Raw genomic sequence first — 22,297 nt, 5'->3', positions numbered from 1 at the left:
ATGAACTTGACCTAGATGAGCGTTTTGAGTGCTTAGACGATTTGGATGAGCGAGATGATGCATCTGGTGTCCGTGCAATTTTAGCCTCTATCTTTGTCTTAATGTCGCGTACGGTGCAGTCCCTTTCAGAATTAAGCTGCTGGAAACTTTGCAATTCTTTTAAAGTCTCTGGCAGATTCAGTTTCTTCAGGAGAATAATGTATTGGTCAGTCTTCTCCATATACCTTTGGTATGCTGTGCATAATTGTTCTAGGGCTCCCTCAAGTGGTAACTCATGAGAAGCAGGCCTTGATACAGTGTCTATGTGACTCAGCACTTTCTCCCACAGTGAAGACACATCACTATATACAACACATTTTTCAGTCTCTAAATTCTCCATGACTTTCCATGTAGGTTTAACTGTACGTTTTCCTCTTTCACTAGCTGGTGGATGGGGATCTAGGTCTCTTTCCTGTGTTTGTAAGTCTGGTAGGGACATTGTATACCTCGCTTCAGACATGATTTGTTTGCAGGCAGGATGAGTGGATGATGAGGGTTATACTTCTCACTGTTTATCTGCAGTGTGTGCTTCTATGCACACTGGGGTCTGGCTGGGAACTGGGTTACTGTGTATCTGGGAAATGTCCTTTTCCACTGAGGTTCAGCACAGACCTTGAGTTACTGTCTCTGAAGGCAGGCTATTCCTTTTTACTATTCTGACTCATGGGTATGTAGAACGCAGTGGTGCCTGGATAGACCTATTCTTTTGGGCGCTTCCGTATTGACCTGTACTCACGTTCATACCGATTTATCAGATAGCTTAACTCAGCCACGATCTCATGTAAGAAGACTCCAGGAAAAGAGGATTGCTTTAACCGAAATTCTTGTATTATGATGAAAGTAGCAGGTAAAAAGGAATATTCAACAGAGTACATGCAGTAGGATGCATACAGATATGGTGATGATGACAAAATGGAGAATAAGGGCGTGAACAAACATACATCACAGGACTACAGTGAGAGAGTTGGGACAAAATACAGGGAAAAGCAAACTTCTGCCTAGAAAGAAGGATAAAACACAAACAATGCAAACATTGAATGATTTCCCAAGTCGTGGGACATGACAGTGTCAGCCATGTTTCGGTGAGGCCCAGAAAGGAAAGATTACAAGAGGTAATCTTGTAATACAGTACTTGTACAGTGTTCGTACAGTAATGTACTTGTAGGTACAGTAAAGAATCCAGTCTCACTGTTCATATAGTAAATAATCCATAGTCTCCCTTACAGTAAAGAATTCATAGTGCTACTGCTCTTGCAATAAAGAATCCATAGTGTCCCTGCTGTTACAGTAAAGAATCCATAGTTTTCTTGCTCTTGCAATAAAGAATCCATAGTCTCACTGCTTGTCCCATAAAGAATCACTGTCTGTGGTGATTAAACCTACTTTCCTCTAGTCTCCTTGTCTCCGTTACAGGCCTGGGTGTAAACAGGTCATTACACAAATCTCCGTACTCTCCCTCTATATTTTTGTACACAGCAATAAGATTGACCCTGAATGACCCCATTTGATAGCTTTCCTTTCCAATATTCTTCTAAAAAGATCGGTTCCCAAATAAGGCTATGTTCACACGCTGCGGGTTTTGCTGCGGACCCGCAGCTGTTTTGCAGCTGCGGGTCCGCATCCTTTTTCCATGTAGGTTACAGTACAATGTAACCTAATGGAAAACAAAACCCGCTGTGCCGACGATCCTTTTTTTCTGTGGAAAATCCGCGCGGATTTTCTGCAGAAAAAAAGAAGGACCATGTCACTTCTTGGTGCAGAATCGCAGCGATTCTGCACCCATAGAAATGCTGATTGTACAAATAGTCCCCAAAACATATTTATAATACAATAATTAGCATACAAATAATTGTATATAAATGCTAAATTGCATCCTGAGAGATAAGGCAAAAAACGACTCAGAGGATAATTAGCGAAACGGAGAAAGATAGAGTCAAAATGCCAATAATTGCAAAATTAGTAGAAACTTTATTACATAGTAAATACACACATAAAATCAATATTGTGCACACAGTGTGCACATAGCCGTGAGCAATACAATTCTAGTATAGCATCTATGAAGTGATAAAAGACAAAAACTCCAAGGCTAAGAGAGCAAACGGTGCACCTAGTCCATATATATGGGGGTCCTGTTGTACATGTGGCTACTGCATGTGTTTAATATATCCAAACTAAGGCACACGTATAGGGTAGGGCGCTATATAGGATTGGTAAGTGGTAAGTATAAGGCAGGCTAAAATAGGGACCAATGAACTGATTAATCACATAAAATAGTAACCTAACACCTGCTGCTACCAGCCAAATGGAAACACTGGCCGAAACCTACAACCAATACAAGTACTAGCCAATAAGTAGTACCCTAAGTGCCAAAGTAAAGCAAATAGTACAGATCTTTACCCATGTGTCCTGGACCGGTGCGACCGCGCTCTCACCCCTACGCACGTTTCGGTGCGAGATCACCTTCTTCAGGGGGCCCCCTGAAGAAGGTGATCTCGCACCGAAACGTGCGTAGGGGTGAGAGCGCGGTCGCACCGGTCCAGGACACATGGGTAAAGATCTGTACTATTTGCTTTACTTTGGCACTTAGGGTACTACTTATTGGCTAGTACTTGTATTGGTTGTAGGTTTCGGCCAGTGTTTCCATTTGGCTGGTAGCAGCAGGTGTTAGGTTACTATTTTATGTGATTAATCAGTTCATTGGTCCCTATTTTAGCCTGCCTTATACTTACCACTTACCAATCCTATATAGCGCCCTACCCTATACGTGTGCCTTAGTTTGGATATATTAAACACATGCAGTAGCCACATGTACAACAGGACCCCCATATATATGGACTAGGTGCACCGTTTGCTCTCTTAGCCTTGGAGTTTTTGTCTTTTATCACTTCATAGATGCTATACTAGAATTGTATTGCTCACGGCTATGTGCACACTGTGTGCACAATATTGATTTTATGTGTGTATTTACTATGTAATAAAGTTTCTACTAATTTTGCAATTATTGGCATTTTGACTCTATCTTTCTCCGTTTCGCTACCCATAGAAATGCATTGAACCGCTAACTTCAGTTGCTGTGCCGAACAGGACCTGTGGTGACGTCGCGGTCACATGACCGTGACGTCACGAAGGTCCTTGTCGGCACAGCCGCTTGCAGCGCCGGGGAGATCGCGACGTCAGAGGGTGAGTATAACCAATTTTTATTATTTTTTACATTACTATTGATGCTGCATATTGCTGCATATGCAGCATCAATAGTACAGGAGTAATCCCGCAGCGGAAACCGCGGAACAAACCGCGATAAATCTGCAGGGATAACCGCAGCGGGTTTGCCCTGCAGATTTATCAATTCCGCTGCGGGATTAACCCGCAGAGGAACCCGCAGCGTGTGAACGTGGCCTAATAAATATTATTACCATCTTGTTGCAGAACAAAATCCACCATACTAGGACCACTATACCATTAATACCGCTATACTCCGCACATTTTGGCAGTGCTGATTTAAAGTGTCCTGAAAACATCAAAAGTCGCAAAACTTTTCAAAGCTTTTCCAGCACTTTTGTGACATAACAGCTTTGCTGCATCCGTCCCTCTGTGTCTACAGAACAGGTAGATCTTGTGGCTTCAGGTGATGGGATCTCTGTTGTCTTCCTGTTTCTTTTCTTAACAGCATTGAAAAATGTTTGGGTTGCAGAGCAAAAATCTTTTGCTAGGAAAAAGTGTAACTTTTCATGAGGATAGTATGAACCATGAAAAAGCTGTAGTTGTGTTTAGCACCCTCATGACATTTTCCAAAATTTGCATTTATCTACTTTTGGCAGCATTAAAGTTCACTAAAACTAATAGAAGAAAACTTTCTTGTTTTAGGTGGATGAAACAAACATGAAGAAATAAGGGCTTATTTCAGCCATGACTATAAATTAGATTAATTTTTGGCATCAATAAAACTTTTGTTGTAAAAATTGCAAAGCATCTTACCTACTGTACAAACACAGTAGTCAATGAAGAAGCAAAGGTTTTTAACTAGCCGTCCAAAAATTGTCCTTTTTTTGTGGGATCAGCAACAGGTTTGTTGTTTGAAAAGTAAAGAAGCCCTGGATTTTTAACCAGTGTGACAAAGTCACTGGCAAATTACTGGAGAGGAGGTATGTATCACTGAGGGTGTTCGCTTCAGTGATATGAACCTAGGAAAACGCTTCAGCACACTTAGTGCCGAGAGGGATTAATTGGTCTTGTTACCTTCGCAGCGTCCAACCCACAGCGTCCAGATGTTACAGCATAGTGGATGGGATTTCAAGAAGTCCCATGTCCACTATGCGTCCAGAGACGCCGGCTGCTCAACCTGTGGAGACGGACATGCGGCATGTCTTTCCAGACCGCAGCATGTCTATTTATCTTGCGGAGCCTTGTGTTTGTTTCCTGAGTGGACGGATCACTGCAGCAACACAGACTGTGCCATTTGTTATGTTTTGTTTTCCCATTAGGTAAGAAAGGTCGTGTTCAAGTTGCAAACTTTGCTCTGGTTTATGTAGTACCTCAATAAACCAGTGTAAGATTTATACAGACAGCGTTCCTGTCTACCTTTATGTGCAGCTGAGTGAGACGATCTACCACACCAGCCAATCCCTAATTATCCTTTTTTGGCTTACAAATACTAATGTAAAATACTGACCAAATACTGAACGTGTGAACGTGCCTAAGGTCAAGTTCCTATGTGCAAAAATTCAGTTTTTTTCCCACTGCTTTATTTTTTCTGAGGTCCCTGCGGCAGATGTCCTTTCCAAGGATTTTGTAAAGTTGTGGAAGGATACCAAAGCCACTTTAGAAGCATCCTTAGCCCGTACGAAGAGAAATGCAGATAAAAGGTGTCTGGATCCATCGTGCTTCCGCCCTGGTGACAGGGAGTGTCTCTCGTCCGGCTGAAGGTTCCCTCGTACAAGTTAGGTCCTCGTTTTATTGGGCCTATCGAGATACTGAAGAAGATCAATGAGGTCTCCTATAAACTGAAGTTGCCTTTTCATTACGGATCCCGAATGCTTTCCATGTATCTCTGCTGAAGCCGGTCATCCTGAGCCCCTTCTTCAAGGATTCCAGGACCGAACCCGTGCCAACTGCCTCAGATGATGTTTTTGAAGTGGAGAACATCTTGGCCATGAAGCGGGTGAGAGGCAAGATGGTCGACTGGAAAGGATTTGGTCCCGAAGAAAGATCCTGGGAGCCTAAGGAGAATATTCACACTCCGATTCTTCTCTGGAACTTCCTAGATGGCCTGAAGAGGAAGGCGCATACGGTTAGCACCACGCCAGATCCCTGCTCTGACAGGCAGGGTCTTCAGCATGTCTCTTCACTCACCCATGCTGCAGACAGTTCTTACTTTCCCATGCTCTGCATGCTTCCAGATGGTTCTCTAGCCATGTCCTTAGGGCATGCGCGCGTGCGCTCCCACCCTCTTAAAGGGTCAGCGTGTGCACTTGCTATTTCCTCCCCAGCCAATAGCTGTGGGACATTATGTATATATTGCTTCCTCCCAACTGGGGAGGTGCCTGGGCAACCTTTCTGTTTACAGTCTATCTTGTGCAAGGTCGCATACCAGTACAAGTCCTGTTTGCTGCAAGCTAGTGCAAATCCTGCTTGCTGCACTCTGATGCAAATCCTGCCTGCTGCACTCTAGTGTAATTCCTGCCTGCTGTACTCTGTTGCAAATCCTGCCTGCTGCACTCTGTTGTAAATCCTGCCTGCTGCACTCTGCTGTAAATCCTGCTAGCTGCACTCTGCTGTAAATCCTGCCTGCTGCACTCTGCTGTAAATCCTGCCTGCTGCACTCGGATGCAATTCCTGCCTGCTGCACTCTGATGCAATTCCTGCCTGCTGCACTCTGATGCAATTCCTGCCTGCTGCACTCTGATGCAATTCCTGCCTGCTGCACTCTGATGCAGACCCTGTCTGCTGCGCTCTGACAAACTGCTGCACTCGGATACGAACTCGGTCAGCTGCACTCTGATGCAAGCTCTGCCTGCTGGACCATCCAGTCTGTCCTTCTGGGTCCAGCTGCTGCGTGACCGTTGGTCTGTCCTGGAGTGGCACCTGGCGTTCATCGGGAGCCAAGTCTAACCTCACCATCAGAGGCTCTAGTGAACAGTCACGCTCGCTTAGTCACGCCCCTCCAGGCTGTCCGCAGTCCGTGGCACTGTGGAATGAAGCAGGACTAGTGTTAGACAAAAAGTGCCCTGGGAAAAATCAATAGTGGGACCCCGATTGCTAACATACTGCACAGGTGCATTGACCTGATCCGGCTTCAGAACGGTAAATGATCGCAGACGAATATATTCAAGTCGTTTGCTACTTGTTCACAGACTGCTTTTCACAGACTGATAAGGAAGAATGGAGAGAAGAATCTGGCTCCTATGATCGATCTGTCTCCATACATACATGTTGTTGGCAGCACATGTGCGGTTCATGCGGCAGAAGCGTCCGGCCAAGAATGGTGGCTTCTGTCCCGGAAGAAACAATTTGATGAATGAGGAGTTTACTCGTCCGTTGGGTGATTGCGAACATGATTCAAAACTGTACGATGCAAGTTACACACACATTGTATGCTGCACACACTGTATGCTACACAGACACACACTGTATGCTACCCACACTGTATGCTACACAGACACACACTGTATGCTACCCACACTGTATGCTACACAGACACACACTGTATGCTACCCACACTGTATGCTACACAGACACACACTGTATGCTACACACACTGTATGCTACACAGACACACACTGTATGCTACACACACTGTATGCTACACAGACACACACTGTATGCTACACACACACTATGCTACACACTGTTTGCTACACAGACACACACTGTATGCTGCACACACTGTATGCTGTATAGACACGCGCACACATACTGTATGCTACACACACTCCATGCTATACACACACACTGTATGCTGTACAGACACACACACACTGTATGCTACACACACTGTATGCTACACAGACACGCACACACACACTGTATGCTGTACAGACACGCACACACACACTGTATGCTACACACACTCCATGCTATACACACACACTGTATGCTGTACAGACACACACACTGTATGCTGTACAGACTGTATGCTACACACACTGTATGCTACACACACTCCATGCTATACAGATACACACTGTATGCTACACATATTCCATGCTGCACAAACACACTGTATGCTGCACACACTCCATGCTATACAGACACACACACACACTGTATGCTACACACACTCCATGCTATACAGATACACACTGTATGCTACACATATTCCATGCTACACAAACACACTGTATGCTGCACACACTCCATGCTATACAGACACACACACTGTATGCTACACACACTCCATGCTATACAGACACACACAGTATGCTACACACATTCCATGCTACACAGACACACTGTATGCTACACACACTATACAGATACACACACTCCATGCCATACAGACAAACACACACACTCCATGCTATACAGATACACACACTGTATGCTACACACACTCCATGCTATACAGATACACACACTGTATGCTACACACACTCCATGCTATACAGATACACACACTCCATGCCATACAGACACACACACACACTCCATGCTATACAGATACACACACTCCATGCTATACAGATACACACACTCCATGCCATACAGACACACACACACACTCCATGCTATACAGATACACACACTGTATGCTACACACACTCCATGCTATACAGATACACACACTGTATGCTACACACACTCCATGCTATACAGATACACACACACAGCCTGCAGCTGACCTGTGTCTATGTTCAACACTGACAGGTCTCTTACAATGCAATACATGTGTATTGCATTGTAAGAGACCTGTGATCAGACAAATACAAATTGATGTCCCATACTGGAATTAAGTGAAACAGTAAAAAAAAAATGTTTTAAAGCTATTAAAAGAAATCACAAAATAAATTAAAAAAAGAAAAAATATTAAACCAATAAACACATATTTGGTATCCCCGCGTCCAGAACGAGCCAACATATAAAACAGTCACACTTATTCACTCCTTCAGTGCACACCGTAAAAAAAAAAAAAGGAGCAAAAACTGTTGCTTTTTCATCATGCTGGAACAAAAAAAAAAAAAAAAGTAAAACGCGATCAAAAAGTCATATCAAAATAAAAATGGTACTGGTGAAAACGTCATCTTGTCCTGCAAAAAAGAAGCCGCCATACAGCTCCAACAGCAGAAAAATAAATTAATAAATTGCAAAAACAATTATCTTTTGTATAAAACAGTTTTTATTGTGAAAAAGCGGCAAAACGAAAAAAAAATATATATAAATGTGGTATCGCTGAAATCATTCTAACTTGAATAATAAAGCTGCCTTATTAATTTTACTGCACACGGAACCTCATAAAAATTAAAAAAAAGAAAACAATTCCTGAATTCCTGGTGTTTGTTCATTCCCAAAAATCAGAAAAGAAAGCGATCAAAAAATGTCATGTGCCCGACAATGTTACCAATAAAAACGTCAACTCGTCCCGCAAAAAACAAGCCCTCACATGACTCTGTCAGCAGAAATATGAAAAATGTATAGCTATCAAAATATGGGGATGCAAAAACTAGTTTTCGCAATAAAAAGCGTCTTTTAGTGTGTGACAGCAGCCAAACATAAAAACCCGCTATAAATCTGGTATCGCTGTAATCGCACCGACCTGAAGAATAAAGTCGCCTAATCACTTATACCACATGACGAATGGCGTAAAAAATATATAAAATCAATTCTTCACCTGCTGTTGATTTTTTCATTCTGCCTCCGAAAGACCGCAGTAAGGCTCGGCGCACATTTATCCTGCGCACTGCGCTGAGCGCTTCCACCTGAGTTTCCGTGTAAATCTCTGAAATACATGATTCAGACGGATCCCCCGGTTGAAGATTCCCTATAATGAGGAAGATGGAGGCACTGTGGATTCCATAAGACCTGTGATCTGGCGGTGTACCATCTTTTTAGTCATACATAAAAGCTCAGTCAGCCAGTTTTGTGCACTTCTGAAAAGAAGGACACCACTGAACAGAGGCCAGATGGAGTCTAGAGTTAGGGTACCGTCACATTAAGCGATGCTGCAGCGATATAGACAACGATGCCGATCGCTGCAGCATCGCTGTTTCGTCATTGTGTGGTCGCTGGAGAGCTGTCACACAGACCGCTCTCCAGCGACCAACGATGCCGAAGTCCCCAGGTAACCAGGGTAAACATCGGGTTACTAAGCGCAGGGCCGCGCTTAGTAACCCGATGTTTACCCTGGTTACCAGTGTAAATGTAAAAAAAACAAACACTACATACTTACATTCCGGTGTCTGTCGCGTCCCCCGGCGGTGTCCCCCGACACAGTGCAGGGAAGCGGACGCCGGGGGACGCGACAGACACCGGAATGTAAGTATGTAGTGTTTGTTTTTTTTACATTTACACTGGTAACCAGGGTAAACATCGGGTTACTAAGCGCGGCCCTGCGCTTAGTAACCCGATGTTTACCCTGGTTACCAGTGAAGACATCGCTGAATCAGCGTCACACACGCCGACTCAGCGATGTCAGCGGGTGAGCCAGTGACGAAATAAGGTGCTGGCCTTCTAGCTCCGACCAACGATGTCACAGCAGGATCCAGATCGCTGCTGCGTGTCAAACACAACGATATCGTTATCCAGGACGCTGCAACGTCACGGATCGCTATCGTTGTTAAGTTGTTCAGTGTGAAGGTACCTTAACTCTGCTGCCTCATTATAGTGAGTGGATCCCTCGGGGGTTTCATCAGAATCACTTCACTCAGAGATTTAGATAAAAACCCCAAAGTAAGTGCTCAGTGTAGAGTGCAGGATAACTGTTATCCTAAACGTTATGTAAAATGTTCCCAATAAAAGCTTCAACTCATTCCACAAATCCACAAACAAAGCAAATCCCCACTCAGATCCGTCATCTGTTAATGGAAATATAGGAGCTTCCATGTTACTGCTCATACAAAAGCTCTGGAAAAGCGTTATGGCCACTCACCCCCCTAAAATAAATTCTGCGCTCCCAAATTCAACTGCCCCCCTCCCTTCTGAGCCCCACAGTGTACCTAAACCACATATATTATCCACACTAGATGGTGGCCCGATTCTAACGCATCAGGTATTCTAGAATATGTATGTAGTTTATTTATGAAGATTTCAGAATAATGCAATGAATACACAGGATTCGACCGGCTGGACGCGACCAATTAGTGAAGCGTGGTTCAAATCCCGCGCCAATTCGCGTCCAGTCTACGTCTGTCGCTGATTGTTCGCAGCCGGGCATGACCAATCAGTGAAGCCAGGGCTGGCTCCAGGTTTTTGAGTGCCCCGGGCGAAAGAGTCTCACAGCCCACGTAGCATATAACACATCCCACGTAGTATATAGCACAGCCACGTAGTACATAGCACAGTCACGTAGTATATAGCACAGCCACATAGTATATAGCACAGCCACGTAGTATATAACACAGCCCACGTAGTATATAACACAGCCCACGTAGTATATAGCACAGCCCACGTAGTATAAAGCACAGCCCACATAGTATATAGCACAGCCCACATAGTATATAGCACAGCCCACGTAGTATATAGCACAGCCCACGCAGTATATAACACAGCCCACGTAGTATAGAACACAGCCACGTAGTATATAGCACAGCCACATAGTATACTGCACAGCCACGTAGTATATAGCACAGCCCATGTAGTATATAGCACAGCCACGAAGTATATTGCACAGCCACGTAGTATATAGCACAGCCCACATAGTATATAGCACAGCCCACGCAGTATATATCACAGCCCACGCAGTATATAACACAGGCCACGCATTATATAACACAGCCCACGCAGTATATAACACAACCCACGCAGTATATAACACAGGCCACATAGAGTATAACACAGCCCACGTAGTATATAGCAATGTGGGCACCATATCCCTGCACTGCATTATGCCGCGGTGTAACGCAGTCCGTTTAACGGACTTCTGAAACGCTATGTGGGCGCTGACTGGAGGAGAGTAGGGAGGGGCCAATTCGCGGCAGGACTGTCGCTGATTGGCATAACGTACTGGTCGCTATAAGATACTGGTCACTAGATTGTACTGGTCACTACAACGACATTTTGCATTTTTCACTCAGCAACTTCCACTGCCGCCTGTTTTTGGAAAACACCCATGGAGTCAAAATCATTACTACACTTGTAGATAAATTCCAAAAGGGGTATAATTTCCAAACTGGGGTCACTAGAGGGGGGATTCTGCTTTTATGGCATTTAGGGCCTCTTTATATAGAGTCTGGAAACTATTCTAAAATAATTTGTGGGGTATAATACAGGATGTAACTCAGGATCAGTAATGTAATGTATGTACACAGTGACTGCACCAGCAGAATAGTGAGTGCAGCTCTGGAGTATAATACAGGATGTAACTCAGGATCAGTAATGTAATGTATGTACACAGTGACTGCACCAGCAGAATAGTGAGTGCAGCTCTGCAGTATAATACAGGATGTAACTCAGGATCAGTAATGTAATGTATGTACACAGTGACTGCACCAGCAGAATAGTGAGTGCAGCTCTGGGGTATAATACAGGATGTAACTCAGGATCAGTAATGTAATGTACGTACACAGTGACTGCACTAGCAGAATAGTGAGTGCAGCTCTGGAATATAATACAGCATGTAACTCAGGATCAGTAATGTAATGTATGTACACAGTGACTGCACCTGCAGAATAGTGAGTGCAGCTCTGGGGTATAATACAGGATGTAACTCAGGATTAGTAATGTAATGTATGTACACAGTGACTGCACCAGCAGAATAGTGAGTGCAGCTCTGGAGTATAATACAGGGTGTAACTCCGGATCAATACAGGATAAGTCAGGTATATATACTAACTAACTATACTAACCTCAAATTTTTATAAAAATAAAGTCTGTTATTTGTAAACTGGGAAGAGATTATCACAGGTTAACACGGCCATTAGATTTCTGCTGTTGAGAGGTGAGGAGGCTGTGCTGCAGATGGAGGCCTTTTGATACAAGGGTATAGTGGTGCCTGGGTTGTGCGGACTGATGGATGGCCTGAAAGAGCAGCGTCCTCCATTTATTTGGCAGGTGTCCGGCTCTGCAGCGTGTCCACCTGCTATCCTAATGAAGGGGCCGAGCGCGGACATTGCTGTTTACTTAGTGCTGGAGTGGAGAACTCGGTGGCGGAGGCAGAAGGCACTAGTGTGATTTGCAGGGGTGGACGAGGGCACCCGCTGAGGCTTTGTTTGTTCTCGGTACCCTCTGAATAATTTATTGTGGCTGATGTTTGTTTGTTCCGTGAATGTTATAGGAGAGATCATCCATTTATCCGGGCGGTAAATCAATGCTCTGACGCACGTCACATCACCGGGGCTTTTCAACTGTGAACTCATTAACCATCAATTCTGTTAGATTTTTGAAACTGGAATTGAGTTTTAATGGAAGCAATCACCTATGAAACCCAATACTGAGCGATTCTCAGAATATCTAAAATGCAACTTTACTCCGAGATGAAAGGCTGAAAAATACTTTCCTTCTCCATTATCCTCTCAAAACAGCTCAGGAGCAGCGCTCCTCCAACTAATGTATTTCTAATGTAGATGAATGATACAAATTATTCCTCTCATTTATTCACTGTTCACCGTATATATGCTGGACAATAGTGTATAATTTGTCTCCAGGGCCGATTATAGCTTTTCTGCTACCTAAGGCAAAAATGTAAATTGCGCCCCTCCCCAAAGTGCAATCTAAACATGCATTGGCCAAACAATTCCTTCATTGTTTTTTGGAGTTTTCTTCTAGGGTATCTAATCATTATTATTTAGTCCCCATATGGGACTTGAACTTGTGATCGTTTGATTATGTTTAGTACATGCTGGAATACCATTCTATTGCTGTACTTGGCACAAATCACTGCACCAGAACCAACGTCAGTGCAGGAATACGGCACCAGAATCACTAACAGAATATTAATAAAGCACCAGAATCACCATCAGTACATGAAAACATGCCCAGACCTATCATCAGTACATAGATGCATCATTAGAATCATCATTAGTACAGGAATACAGCACCAGAATCACTATCATAATATTAATAAGGCACCAGAATCACCATCAGTACACGAAAACATGCCCAGATCTATTATCAGTACATAGATGCATCATTAGAACAGGAACACAGCACCAGAACCAACGTCAGTGCAGGAATATGGCACCAGCATCACTAACAGAATATTAATAAGCACCAGAATCACCATCAGTACATGAAAACATTCCCAGATCTATCATCAGTACATAGATGCATCATTAGAATTATAATTAGTACCGGAATACAGCACCAGAATCACTATCATAATATTAATATAGCACCAGAAACATCATCAATAGCTGAAAACAACAACAGGACCATCATCAGTACATGAGTAAAGAATCAACAGTGTCATCAGTTTTGGAATACAATTCACAAATTTCCAAATGGCAAATGAACATCTAACTAAAGATTCTTAGATTAAAATATAACTTTTATTAATTAAATTAAATTTGTTCTAATAATTGTGCATTATTTTAAATTCACAGTGTCTATATATTGGTTGATTGATGTCCTAACCAATTGTTAGCCACTGGGGGTGAGTATCTTTTCTCCCCTCACAGTGGGCTTGCTATGGACAATTTCACTTTCTATTAGTTTTCTTTAGTCCGGTAAGTATTATTCAATGCTTCCCCTGTCAGTGAAGTTGCTGTGACACGGATAGCACCATCCATCTGACTGATATTAAGTTGGAGTTGTTCGGGTGGCCTTATGGTTATGTGAATGAATGAGTTATGTTCGTCCCTTTACTACACCGTCGAAAATACATCTCCAATAAATATCGGATCGATGCAAACCCCAATATTCATCACTTACCACTGGCTCCAGAGTGTCTGAGACAAATCCTTTGAACACAGGAAGGTCTTGCGTTGGAAGTATATTTCTCTACATCTAAGTATACGAATCCTTGCCTTTTTGGCTGGTTCTCATCAGATTCCTTGTTGTAATTTCCTGTTCAAGGCAGGAGGTACTTACTTCAACGGAGTTTGAAGTGTCAGCTCTTTCGCACTTCCCCAGTATTAATTAATCCCATATGTTCAGTGTGAGGGTGAAATGTCTCCTCTCTGGAGATGTCTTCATGTATGGATTTTATAACTTTTTCTCTACATTACTTGGTAACAAATCTCCCCACTCATGACTCACATCTCAAAAAACTTTACCATACAATAAATGCTGTTCCCCACAAGACGTCCTAGAAATGGTAGATGTCAGCTGTGTATACGGCTCCTACTATCTCCAGACAGAGAAGTGACCCCTCACCTGGAAGAGGGCAGAGAGCCAATATCTTTACTAGACAGACGGAGTCAATAGTCCAGACAGGTCTCCAATATGTAGACATGACAGACAGTGACCCAGAAGACGGATACAGCGAGATTAACCTCAGGGAGATGTACAAGATGATAGAGGGGCGAGAATGCATTACTTACATGTGTAGTTTCCTGGATGTATGATCGATGAGCTAAATAAATCACTTAGAAGGACACCGGGCTATCTATTGCACCCTGCTATCAGCCACTTGAGCTGGAGATAGTTTACTGTCCTGTTTTTCAGTGGAATGAATGACAGAAAGGGCAGAGAAATCCTAGACCCCAAGGATTTATGTAGCCACGTAAAGGGTCAGCTCATCTTTGGCTTTCGTGAAGGTAATAGCTGCTTTTAGGTCCCGGCCAGCTGAGGCGAGGTTACGAAAACCATCACGTGCAGCTGTGCTATGAGGTTTCCCTAACGCCCATTAATTTCTAAAAGAACCGTGCAATACGGGCAATAGGACTGAAGATGAAAGAAAACAAACCTTTGTTATGCAGTTATACAACAATGCCTACTCACTTCATCAACGGCAGCAGGGGCGGGAACCTTTTTTCAGGTGAAGGCGATTTGGATATTTCTGCCATTGTTTGCTGACTATACACAATTATTAACTTAAACATTATTCTAAAAAAATGGACTAGAACCCGCACTTAAGGAGAAAAGGATGGTTAGTACTGGACAAATCCAAAGACAAAAGATAAGACAAATGTCCCAAGAAGAGTAACAATACTGCTCCACTATAGGAACAGTAGTGGCAACAATCAATTGGTTAAAAATGCGATAAATCACTGACCTGCCCACCTCTTAAATGTACAATCATATCAGCAGAAAGACAATTATAGCCCCAGCTTACCCCGGTGTATGAGGTGCTGCAGCGAGCTGCTTCCAGGCTGCAGGTAACCGGGGCTGCAGGTAACCGGGGCTGCGGGTAACCGGGGCTGCGGGTAACCGGGGCTGCGGGTAACCGGGGCTGCGGGTAACCGGGGCTGCGGGTAACCGGGGCTGCGGCCCTGTCTGTATCCAGCGGTGAAGCACTGTTTGCGGTGCACTCCAGGAGGTGAATCCGTATAAATGTATAGGGGGTTGTGGCACCGGTTGTGCCGGATAGTGGAGCGCGCTCATGGGACCAGGGGCGCTCCGGCCGGTAGCGCTTCCTGGAAAACCACGAGGATAGAAAAAAATGGCCGTTAGGCTCCTCCTACCAGTGACGTCACTTGCAGTATGGATCGCCGACGCGATCACAAAGGAGAAAAAGGGACTAACCAATGCGATTCAAAGAGGCTAAGCTCTTCTTCGTCAGGGTTAATGTTGTCCCTAATCTCCCTGTCATATATACAGCCATGCCTGCGCCCCACCCTTCCTATTAACCCCAAACTACCCATCCAGAATCAATATCGTCCTCCATTCGCTGTTATGAGCTAGATAAAGATAAGGAAAATGACACAATGGGATATACATTGACCACAAAGGAATACATTAGACACATACAGTGGGGCAAAAAAGTATTTAGTCAGTCAGCAATAGTGCAAGTTCCACCACTTAAAAAGATGAGAGATGTCTGTAATTTACATCATAGGTAGACCTCAACTATGGGAGACAAACTGAGAAAAAAAAATCCAGAAAATCACATTGTCTGTTTTTTTATCATTTTATTTGCATATTATGGTGGAAAATAAGTATTTGGTCAGAAACAAAATTTCATCTCAATACTTTGTAATATATCCTTTGTTGGCAATGACAGAGGTCAAACGTTTTCTGTAAGTCTTCACAAGGTTGCCACACACTGTTGTTGGTATGTTGGCCCATTCCTCCATGCAGATCTCCTCTAGAGCAGTGATGTTTTTGGCTTTTCGCTTGGCAACACGGACTTTCAACTCCCTCCAACGGTTTTCTATAGGGTTGAGATCTGGAGACTGGCTAGGCCACTCCAGGACCTTGAAATGCTTCTTACGAAGCCACTCCTTCGTTGCCCTGGCGGTGTGCTTTGGATCATTGTCATGTTGAAAGACCCAGCCACGTTTAATCTTCAATGCCCTTGCTGATGGAAGGAGGTTTGCACTCAAAATCTCACGATACATGGCCCCATTCCTTCTTTCATGTACCCGGATCAGTCGTCCTGGCCCCTTTGCAGAGAAACAGCCCCAAAGCATGATGTTTCCACCACCATGCTTTACAGTAGGTATGGTGTTTAATGGATGCAACTCAGTATTCTTTTTCCTCCAAACACGACAAGTTGTGTTTCTACCAAACAGTTCCAGTTTGGTTTCATCAGACCATAGGACATTCTCCCAAAACTCCTCTGGAGCATCCAAATGCTCTCTAGCAAACTTCAGACGGGCCCAGACATGTACTGGCTTAAGCAGTGGGACACGTCTGGCACTGCAGGATCTGAGTCCATGGTGGCGTAGTGTTACTTATGGTAGGCCTTGTTACATTGGTCCCAGCTCTCTGCAGTTCATTCACTAGGTCCCCCCGCGTGGTTCTGGGATTTTTGCTCACCGTTCTTGTGATCATTCTGACCCCACGGGGTGGGATTTTGCATGGAGCCCCAGATCGAGGGAGATTATCAGTGGTCTTGAATGTCTTCCATTTTCTAATTATTGCTCCCACTGTTGATTTCTTCACTCCAAGCTGGTTGGCTATTGCAGATTCAGTCTTCCCAGCCTGGTGCAGGGCTACAATTTTGTTTCTGGTGTCCTTTGACAGCTCTTTGGTCTTCACCATAGTGGAGTTTGGAGTCAGACTGTTTGAGGGTGTGCACAGGTGTCTTTTTATACTGATAACAAGTTTAAACAGGTGCCATTACTACAGGTAATGAGTGGAGGAAAGAGGAGACTCTTAAAGAAGAAGTTACAGGTCTGTGAGAGCCAGAAATCTTGATTGTTTGTTTCTGACCAAATACTTATTTGCCACCATAATATGCAAATAAAATGATAAAAAAACAGACAATGTGATTTTCTGGATTTTTTTTCTCAGTTTGTCTCCCATAGTTGAGGTCTACCTATGATGTAAATTACAGACGCCTCTCATCTTTTTAAGTGGTGGAACTTGCACTATTGCTGACTGACTAAATACTTTTTTGCCCCACTGTAGAAGCGGGAGTTTTTTTACCCCCCATTATTGTTCCAGGATTATATCCTATTATGTGCCTACTTACCCAGTGGGTATTTGTTACTACCAATAAATACATCTATATGTTTAAAAAATAAATCTTTATTTATAAATAATAAAAACAGTATAATTAAAAACCATTGTAAATATGGCCTAGAGAGGGGTAATAATCGCCCTGAACGTTGGGCGGTCCCCCAAAAGATTGTGGGAAATATACATCTCTAAAATGTTAATGCTCAATTAAGTAATTAAAACAGTTCCAATAAAACAATTAAGACCTATTTACACTACATTGCCCCATGTTATCAATATATTAAAAAAGCTTAGGGAGTGATGCAAATAATTAGAAGAGGGGAGGGAAAAGTTGAACCTCATGCTCACACTACTACCACTGGGATATACTCACAGATGGAACATTCCCACCTAAAATCAGTACTTAGTTGGTCCATCCTCCCACTAAAAACACCCCATATAATACGTTTATGTTAAAATAACCAGTTGAGAAACTATTGGAATGCAAAAAGCTACAATTCCTGATTTAAGCCTCCAGGGGCCAGGCTGTCCAAAGTAAAAATCCACTGAGTTTCTGCTCTGGACATCTTACTGATAAAGTCCCCCCCTCTTGGGTTTTGATGGACCTTTTTAACCCCTTCATGACCCAGCCTATTTTGACCTTAATGACCTGGCCATTGTTTGCAATTCTGACCAGTGTCCCTTTATGAGCTAATAACTCAGGAACGCTTCAACGGATCCTAGCGATTCTGAGATAGTTTTTTCGTGACATATTGGGCTTCATGTTAGAGGTAAATTTAGGTCGATAATTTCTGAGTTTATTTGTGAAAAAAACTTTTTATTCTGTTAAACCAGAGAGTTATGTGACACAAAATAGTTAATAAATAACATTTCCCACATGTCTACTTTACATCAGCACAATTTTGGAAACACATTTTTTTTTTGCTAGGAAGTTATAAGGGTTAAAATTTGACCAGTGATTTCTCATTTTTACAACAAAATTTACAAAACCATTTTTTTTAGGGACCACCTCACATTTGAAGTCAGTTTGAGGGTTCTATATGGCTGAAAATACCCAAAAGTGACACCATTCTAAAAACTGCACCCCTCAAGGTGCTCAAAACCACTTTCAAGAAGTTTATTAACCCTTCAGGTGTTTCACAGCAGCAGAAGCAACATGGAAGGAAAAAATTAACATTTAACTTTTTAGTCACAAAAATTATATTTTAGCAACAATTTTGTTATTTTCCCAAGGGTAAAAGGAGAAACTGGACCACGAACGTTGTTGTGCAATTTGTCCTGAGTACGCTGATACCTCATATGTGTGGGTAAACCACTGTTTGGGCACACGGCAGGGCTCGGAAGGGAAGGAGCGCCATTTGACTTTTTGAATGAAAAATTGGCTCCAATCTTAAGCGGACACCATGTCGCGTTTGGAGAGCCCCCGTGTGCCTAAACATTGGAGCTCCCCCACAAGTGACCACATTTTGGAAACTAGACCCCCCCAAGGAACTTATCTAGAAGCATAGTGAGCACTTTAAACTCCCATGTGCTTCACAAATTAATCCGTAAAAATGAAAAAGTACTTTGTTTCACAGAAGTTTATAACGCAGAGCCATGAAAATAAAAAATTATTTTTCTTTCCTCAAAAATGATTTTTAGCCCGGAATTTTTTATTTTCCCAAGGGTATTAGGAGAAATTGGACCCCAAATGTTGTTGTCCAGTTTGTCCTGAGTACGATGATACCCCATATGTGGGGGTAAACCACTGTTTGGGCGCACGGCAGGGCTCGGAAGGGAAGGCACGCCATTTGGCTTTTTGAATGGAAAATTAGCTTCAATCATTAGCGGACACCATGTAGCGTTTGGAGAGCCCCTGTGTGCCTAAACATTGGAGCTCCCGCACAATTGACCCCATTTTGGAAACTAGACCTCCCATGGAACTAATCTAGATGTGTGGTGAGCACTTTGAACCCCCAAGTGCTTCACAGAAGTTTATAACGCAGAGCCATGAAAATAAAAAATAATTTTTCTTTTCTCAAAAATGATTTTTTAGCCCACAATTTTTTATTTTCCCAAGGGTAACAGGAGAAATTGGACCCCAAAATTTGTTGTCCAGTTTCTCCTGAGTACGCTGATACCCCATATGTGGGGGTAAACCACTGTTTGGGCACATGCCGGGGCTCGGAAGGGAAGTAGTGACGATTTGGAATGCAGACTTTGATGGAATGGTCTGCGGGCATCATGTTACGTTTGCAGAGCCCCTGATGTGCCTAAACAGTAGAAACACCCCACAAGTGACCCCATTTTGGAAACTAGACCCCCCAAGGAACTTATCTAGATGTGTGGTGAGCACGTTCAACCCCCAAGTGCTTCACAGAAGTTTATAACGCAGAGCCGTGAAAATAAAAAATAATTTTTCTTTCCTCAAAAAAGATGTTTTAGCAAGCAATTTTTTATTTTCACAAGGGTAACAGGAGAAATTGGACCCCAATATTTGTTGCCCAGGTTGTTGTGAGTACGCTGATACCCCATAAGTGGGGGTAAACCACTGTTTGGGCGCACGTCAGGGCTCGGAAGGGAAGTAGTGACATTTGAAATGCAGACTTTGATGGAATGGTCTGCGGGCGTCACGTTGCATTTGCAGAGCCCCTGATGTGCCTAAACAGTAGAAACACCCCACAAGTGACCCCCATTTTGGAAACTAGACCCCCCAAGGAACTTATCTAGATGTGTGGTGAGCACTTTCAAACCCCAAGTGCTTCACAGAAGTTTATAACGCAGAGTCGTGAAAATAAAAAATAATTGTTCTTTCCTCAAAAATTATGTTTTAGCAAGTCATTTTTTATTTTTGCAAGGGTAACAGGAGAAATTGGACCCCAATAGTTGTTGCCCAGTTTGTCCTGAGTACGCTTGTACCCCATATGTGGGGGTAAACCACTGTTTGGGCGCACGTCGGGGCTTGGAAGGGAGGGAGCACCATTTGACTTTTTGAACGCAAGATTGGCTGGAATCAATGGTGGCGCCATGTTGCGTTTGGAGACCCCTGATGTGCCTAAACAGTGGAAACCCCTCAATTCTAACTTCAACACTAACCCCAACACACCCCTAACCCTAATCCCAACTGTAGCCATAAACCTAATCACAACCCTAACCCCAACACACCCCTAATCACAACCCTAACCCCAACACACCCGTAACCCTAATCCCAACCCTAACCCTAATCCTAACCCTAATCCCAACCCTTACCCTAATCCCAACACTAACCACAACTGTAACCCCAACACACCCCTAACCCTATCCGTAACCCTAACCACAAGCCTAATCTTAACCCTATTTCCAACCCTAGCCCTAATTCCAACCCTAAATCTAATTTCAACCCTAACCCTAAGTCTATGTGCCCACGTTGCGGATTCGTGTGAGATTTTTCTGCACCATTTTTGAAAAATCCACAGGTAAAAGGCACTGCGTTTTACCTGCGGATTTACAGCGGATTTCCAGTGTTTTTTTGTGCGGATTTCACCTGCGGATTCCTATTGAGGAACAGGTGTAAAACGCTGCGGAATCCGCACAAAGAATTGACATGCTGTGGAAAATACAACACAGCGTTTCCGCACGGTATTTTCCGCACCATGGGCACAGCGGATTTGGTTTTCCATAGGTGTACATGGTACTGTAAACCTGATGGAAAACTGCTACGAATTCGCAGCGGCCGATCCGCTGCGGATCCACGGCCAATCCGCTGCGGATCCGCGGCCAATCCGCTGCGGATCCGTGGCCAATCCGCTGCTGATTCGCGGCCAATCCGCTGCGGATCCGCAGCCAAATCTGCACTGTGTGCACATGCCCTAACCCTAACCCTACCCCTAACCCTAGTTCTAACCCTAACCCTAGTGGAAAAAGAAAAAAAAATATATATATATATATATTTTTTATTATTGTTCCTACCTATGGGGGTGATAAAGGGGGGGTCATTTACTATTTTTTTATTTTGATCACTGTGATAGGTTATATCGCAGTGATCAAAATATACCTGGAACGAATCTGCCGGCCGGCAGATTCGGCGGGCGCACTGCGCATGTGCCCGCCATTTTGGAAGATGGTGGCGCCCATGGAGAAGACGGACGGATGCCCGGAGGCTCGGTAAGTATGAGGGGGGGGGATCTGAGCATGGGGGGTGGATCGGAGGACGGGGGGTGGCATCGGAGCATGGGGGGAGCGGACAGGACGACTTAGGGGGGCGGACCACATAACGGAGGACTGGGGAGGAGATCGGTGGGTGTGGGGGGGACAGATTAGGTTTTCCAGCCATGGCCGATGATATTGCAGCATCGGCCATGGCTGGATTGTAATATTTCACCAGTTTTTTAGGTGAAATATTACAAATCGCTCTGATTGGGAGTTTCACTTTCAACAGCCAATCAGAGCGATCGTAGCCACGGGGGGGGGGGGGGGGGGGGGGGTGAAGCCACACCCCCCTGGGCTGAAGTACCACTCCCCTTGTCCCTGCAGATCGGGTGAAATTGGAGTTAACCCTTTCACCCGATCTGCAGGGACGCGATCAGTCCATGACGCCACATAGGCGTCATGGGTCGGATTGGCACGGGTTTTCATGACGCCTACG

The 22,297-nt window shown here is 43.8% G+C and overlaps 1 protein-coding gene across 1 annotated transcript in view; it reads left to right on the top strand.

Moving 5' to 3' along the window:
• CASR (calcium sensing receptor) overlaps nt 1-22,297 on the top strand; it is a 142,531-nt gene that overhangs the window by 42,269 nt on the left and 77,965 nt on the right. The gene's annotated exons all lie outside the window — the stretch shown is intronic.

This window comes from Ranitomeya variabilis, chromosome 3, assembly GCF_051348905.1.
Source record: "Ranitomeya variabilis isolate aRanVar5 chromosome 3, aRanVar5.hap1, whole genome shotgun sequence".
Taxonomy (NCBI): domain Eukaryota; kingdom Metazoa; phylum Chordata; class Amphibia; order Anura; family Dendrobatidae; genus Ranitomeya; species Ranitomeya variabilis.
The sequence above is the reverse complement of the archived record's forward strand: the minus strand, read 5'-3'. Positions and strand labels throughout refer to the sequence as shown.